A 5,529-nucleotide genomic window follows, 5' to 3' on the forward strand; every position below is an offset into this window, starting at 1 on the left:
GGGAGGCACTTGGTATAACCAAGTGTTCGACTCTTACCCAAAGGCGTCCCAATGGGGGGGAAGAGAGGCTCAGCCCGTCAACTGATCCCAGAGGTCAGAGTGGTACACAGTGGTGTCTTCCCTAACATTCTCTTTCTCTTAAGCCATTTTATACTATCTTTCACCTTTTGGGTGGAGCTTGAGTGACTCTAGTCATACATCTTTGTTTAGGATTGGTGTAAAGTTTTCTCGCTTCGCTTTTAAAGGTATAAGCTAGGAAAATTCAGTGCGCAAGCTCAGTGAGGGGTGGTCGCACCTTGGAGGCGGGTAGCTTTTGGGATGGAGGTGTGTTTTGGTATTATAATGATGTTATAATGAGCAAAGTTCACCAAAAGGACAGCATTTTGTCAAAAACGTGGCAGGCTGTTGGCCCAGGGTAGTAAATATGCAGCTTATTGGTTCCATGATACCTTTACGTTCCCCTATTATTGCAGAGTCTGGCCGCGGCATCTCCACACCGCTCCACCCTCTGGGTAGCGCCTCTTAGAGTCAGCACACCAAGTTCCCCTGGCGTTACCAACATCTAAGGTTGCAGGCCTAGGGAACTCCCATGCCATGGATTCCTTACATGTCAGCCGCATTCCACCTGGGAGGCTTCTTCAATGCTGTGCCTTAAGTGCGAATATAAGTTTTAATTTTTAAGTCACCTCAGCCATTATCCCACACACCTGGAACACCTCCTCCCCCTCCTTCTTCACTGACCTTGGTGTTCTGCAGGGTTGTTGCTCTCACATATTCTCACTTCTCTCTTCCAGCTACTGTTTTTGTGCAGCAGTTTTTTTCCCCTTCTTAAATATATTATCATAGAAGTGTTAGCACTGTCCCTGATTGGCTCAGCCTTGGCCAGTGGCGGGTCTGTCTTGGAGTTGGCTGGCATTGGCTCTGTTGGACATAGGGGAAGCTTCTAGCAGCTTCTCACAGAAGCCACCCCTGTAGCCCCCCCTGCTACCAAAACCTTGCCATGGAAATCCAATACAGCCCCACAATTTAAGAAGGATGTAAAGGTTCTTGAATGCATCCAGGGGAGGGCAACAAAGCCAGTGGAAGGGCTGGAAGGCATGTCCTATGAGGAGCGGCTGAGGACTCTGGGTTTCTCTAGTTTGGAGAAAAGGAGGCTGAGGGGCGACCTCATTGCTCTCTACAGCTTCCTGGGGAGGGGAAGTGGAGAGGGAGGTGCTGATCTCTTCTCCCTGGTATCCAGTGACAGGACATGTGGGAATGGCTCAAAGCTGCACCAGGGGAGGTTCAGACTGGACATTAGGAAGCATTTCTTTAGAGAGAGGGTGGTCAAACCCTGGAACAGGCTTCCTAGAGAGGTGGTCAATGCCCCCAGCCTGTCAGTGTGTAAGAGGCCTTTGGACAATGCCCTTAAGAACATGCTTTAGCTTTTGGTCAGCCCTGAAGTGGTCAGGCAGTTGGACTAGATGATCTTTGTAGGTCCCTTCCAACTGAAATAGTGTAGTCTATCTTTGAAACCTTCCCAGTGTATGGTGTCAGAGATAAGTAACTACGGCAAGACCAACTCCATGGATGCTGGATCAATAGAGAAGCAGATGGATGATGGCACTGCAGAAATATAGTTGCATTGCAAAGTTTTACTATGATTAGTAATTGGTAGTGTATATGTTAAGTAGTGATTAGTCAAATTGTGTTGTACCTGAATGCTTGAAAGGTATAAGAACTCTGTGTAAAATTACATTTGGTGTGCTCCAATTTGGCTGGGACACCTCATGTGCACAAATAAAAGAATTACCCTTGTAATTCTATACTTTGCATCCTACCCTCTCTCCTTTGTCAGCAGGGGCCAGTTGCAATTTTTTTGTAACAAGCTCCAAGCCTACAGCTAAATTAAACACCTGTTAAATGTCTTTATGTTGTGGTTTAAACCCAGTCAGCAACTAAGCACCACACAGTTGCCTGCTCACCTCCCCCCCCCCGGGTGGGATGGGGGAGAGAATTGGAAAAAAAGTAAAACCTGTGGGTTGAGATAAAGACAGTTTCACAGGACAGCAGAGGAAGAGAAAATAATAATAATGATGATAAAAGAATGTACAAAACAAGTGACACACAATGCAATTGCTCACCACCCACTGACCGATGCCCAGCCAGTACCTGAGCAGCAATCGCTACCCCCCGGCCAACTCCCCCCAGCTTTATATACTGAGCATGACATCATATGGTATGGAATAGCCTTTGGTCAGTTGGGGTCAGCTGTCCTGGCTGTGCCCCCTCCCAGCTTCTTGTGCACCTGGCAGAGCAGGGGAAGCTGAAAAGTCCTTGACCAGTGTAACCACCACTTAGCAACAACTAAAACATCAGCGTGTTATCAATATTATTCTCATACTAAAATCCAAACCACAGCACTATACCAGCTACTAGGAAGAAAATTAACTCTATCCCAGCTGAAACCAGGACACTTTATCATGCCAAAATTCTTATTGAAGAACATTGCAAGCCTTGGATGTTGCAGAAACCTAGCATTTAACAGCAAGAAACCAAAACTTTTCCCAAGAGCATCTACTGAAAGAGTGAAGAATCAAGCAGATTCTGTTCAAATGAAGGCTGATATTTTAGAGCTCATTCTGAGCATGCTGTAGGTTGCCATTCCCACTAACTTTCTGGCTCCGTCCTGCAGGCTCAGTCCTCTGCCATCCATAGCAGACCTCCTACACAGCCACCATGCACCTTGTACTGGGTGTTGTGAAACCATCTTTTGGCACTTCTTTTGGCAGAAGGGCTGGTCATTTCAAAATGCTCCTACCTAGTACAGCACAGCCCCCAACCCTGAAAAACAGCAGAGGTGCATCCATTCCCCAGAAACACTGTGTAGCAAACTCAGGGTGAAAATGTAATGGACCACAGAGAAACTGTCAGGTTGGATCTGTACCTTTTGTAATCCCCCAACCCAAGACTTCACCAACCACAAGGCCAAGTTGGGAAGTGTTTCCCTTCCTTGTTTACCCTTCTGCCTGACTATTAACATGCAATCGCTGTATTTGCGAGGTCAGATTTCCAGCCAGAAGCTGCACATCAATCTGTCAGTGTTATCTCTCCGGGGACAAATAGCCCAAGCACTGGGTGCTCAACATAAACAGGAGCCTGACAGCAGAAACGGAAAGGAAAAGAGGCGGCGGGCAGCCCGGCAGGGGGGAAATCCAAACGGCGGGGGGTGGGGGGGGCGATGGTGCTGCGCTGTGTACGCGGCTTGTCAAGCGGGCTCCCAACACCCAAATAAGTACGGGGGCGTTGGCGGCTACCGTATGGCAGCATACTGCCTGCGGTCGCTGCCGCTGTGGCTGAAGGCGGTTGAGAGCCGGAAGGTGGCAGGGAGGGCGCAGGGAGCCGCCGCAGCGGCGGAAGGAGGCTGCTCGGGGCTGCTCCTGCGGGGCAGGGGCCGGTCCGGGGATAGTCCGGCGGACGGTACGGGTGTGGGCAGTTAGGTGCCGACTGCGGGCAGGGCAGGGGCACGCCAGGCGAGGCGAGGCGGCGTCCTCGCACCACCGGAAAAAGTCTGCCTGTGCTCCCTGTTTCCTCTCTCCCCTCCTCTTCGATTGTTTTCTATAGGCGGCAGAAAGATCACACTATCATTAAAAGCACATCCCTTCCCTTTGTGCTAGTGCTGGGGAAAGAGCGCGATATGAGTGAGCAAGCACACCGAGGCAGGCAGCTCGCTGCCGCTCCCGCGACGCCGGCCGTTGCCTGCGCTGCCGCCGTGCCCGGCCGGGGAGGCCCAGGAGCTGACCGACCAGCAGTCTGGGAGCTGCCTGCCCGCTCGCCGCCCGCCGGCCCCGCCGCGCCCTGCCCCCCCGCCGGTGATGCGAGCGCGGCGATGGGGATGCTCAGGGTAAATCGCTTGCGTTGTTTGAACTGGGATTGCGGGGGGAGAGGGGACGACGATGGCTTGCATTTGGTGTTGTGCATTTGCTTGTTCATTGGGCTGATTTTCTTCCACCTGTCTTTAAGCAGTCTAACCTGGTGCTCAGAGACTCCGAGATCTCAGTGGCTGGAGAGGGAAGGGAAGTATTGCTGAGGTGTTCAGGCACACATCTGTATTCACTTATGAGTTTGCAAACTGCAGGTTGCATCCAATAAAGCAAACCACTCTCAATATGGAGGACTTTCCACAGATGTCACCCTCGGGGGTACCACAGGGTATTTCCTCCTCTGCACCTCAGTCGCGTTCACTTCTTGAAGTCGAAGGGTGCGAGAGGGCAGCCATTGCTAGGCACTGCCAAGGAGGTGATGCAGGGGGCTGTGCTGGCAGTGTGCTTTCCCCGCGGGGAGCTCCCGGGGACAGGTGGCATGATGGGGCCTTCCACGCCCACGCAGGGCAGGACTGGCAGGCCCCTGGCCCGGCAGCTCAGCATAAGACCAGGCTGCATGGGAGTACCCAAAGTGGGACCCATGATAGTGAATGCCTTTGCTTTGCCAGGAAGAAGTAAAAAAAAGATACTAAGGCCAGTGCATCAGTGAGGCTGTTGAGGTTTCGTGGAGTTTCCGCCTGACAAGGTTAATGTTTGGGAGGAAAGATGGTGCGAGTTTCCGCAGGGAAGTGGGCAGGAAATGTGCTACCTCCACAGCCCTGGCAGGGGACCCCAAATGCGTTTTGCGCCTGCCACCTCCTGGTTGGTGCACCCACGGCAGCACATCCCACAGCGCAGGTGCAGAGTCACCTGCGGGCCTTGCCCTTGCCACCATGCTTGCCATGTCCATGTTGTTGCTTATCTGATATGCAGGTCCTAATTTGCAGTGTCCCATCCCCTAGGAGAGCATGATACAGCTTTGACTCCAGTGAGCCACGCAGCACTGTACAGTCAAATATTATGTGAGTACCTGGGTATGGTGGGGTATGAGTTACCAGGGGTGTATTGCCAGGACTTCTGCCTTCCTTACATGGACAGAGTACCATGAGGAAGGAAACTATGTGTTTTGCCAGTCGCTTACACGTTTTGCATCCCGCAGTGCAGTGAGCAGTACAAGAGGAGGCTTGTGCTGACTTCTGGAAACAGAGATGCCATCCACAGGGGAGCAGCTCAGGCATCACACCTACCTTCTGGAAAATAAACCACTGTTTAAAATCCATTAATGTTTCTTGCATGTGTTTGACTTTTACCCACTTTAATTTAATTCTGCCTTTTTTGGGGGAGTGTCCTGCTGTTGGTTTGCTTTCAGCTGTAACTGGAGACGAATAGGTGGTAAAGATGCTCCGGTTGCTATTTAAAGACGCTGTTACGAGCTTGTGTTGGAAGGGGCCCCCACAAGACGGAGTTTCACCCCTCTCCTTCCCGGGGGAAGCCCCTGCCCCACGGTGTGCGGTGCTGCCCATCCCCCCCCCCCCCCCCCCCCCCCGACAGCGCGCCCGGCCCGCGCCCTCTCGCAGCGGCGGAGTAGAACGGCCCCCCGCCGTGTGGCTGCCAGCGCAGCCAATCACCTCTGCGGGCTTCCGCGCCAACGCAGGCGCCGCTGTGATTGGCTGTACGCGGCCGATCA

The 5,529-nt window shown here is 52.4% G+C and overlaps 1 long non-coding RNA gene across 1 annotated transcript; it reads left to right on the plus strand.

Moving 5' to 3' along the window:
• The first annotated feature begins 3,244 nt into the window (after positions 1-3,244).
• Positions 3,245-5,107, plus strand: LOC142403833 (uncharacterized). The gene is made up of 3 exons (XR_012773700.1): positions 3,245-3,883; positions 4,805-4,864; positions 5,002-5,107. It is a non-coding gene; the product is annotated as an uncharacterized LOC142403833 (long non-coding RNA).
• The last annotated feature ends 422 nt before the right edge of the window (positions 5,108-5,529 follow it).

Source organism: Mycteria americana, unplaced genomic scaffold (genome assembly GCF_035582795.1).
Source record: "Mycteria americana isolate JAX WOST 10 ecotype Jacksonville Zoo and Gardens unplaced genomic scaffold, USCA_MyAme_1.0 Scaffold_44, whole genome shotgun sequence".
NCBI classification, from domain to species: Eukaryota; Metazoa; Chordata; class Aves; order Ciconiiformes; family Ciconiidae; genus Mycteria; species Mycteria americana.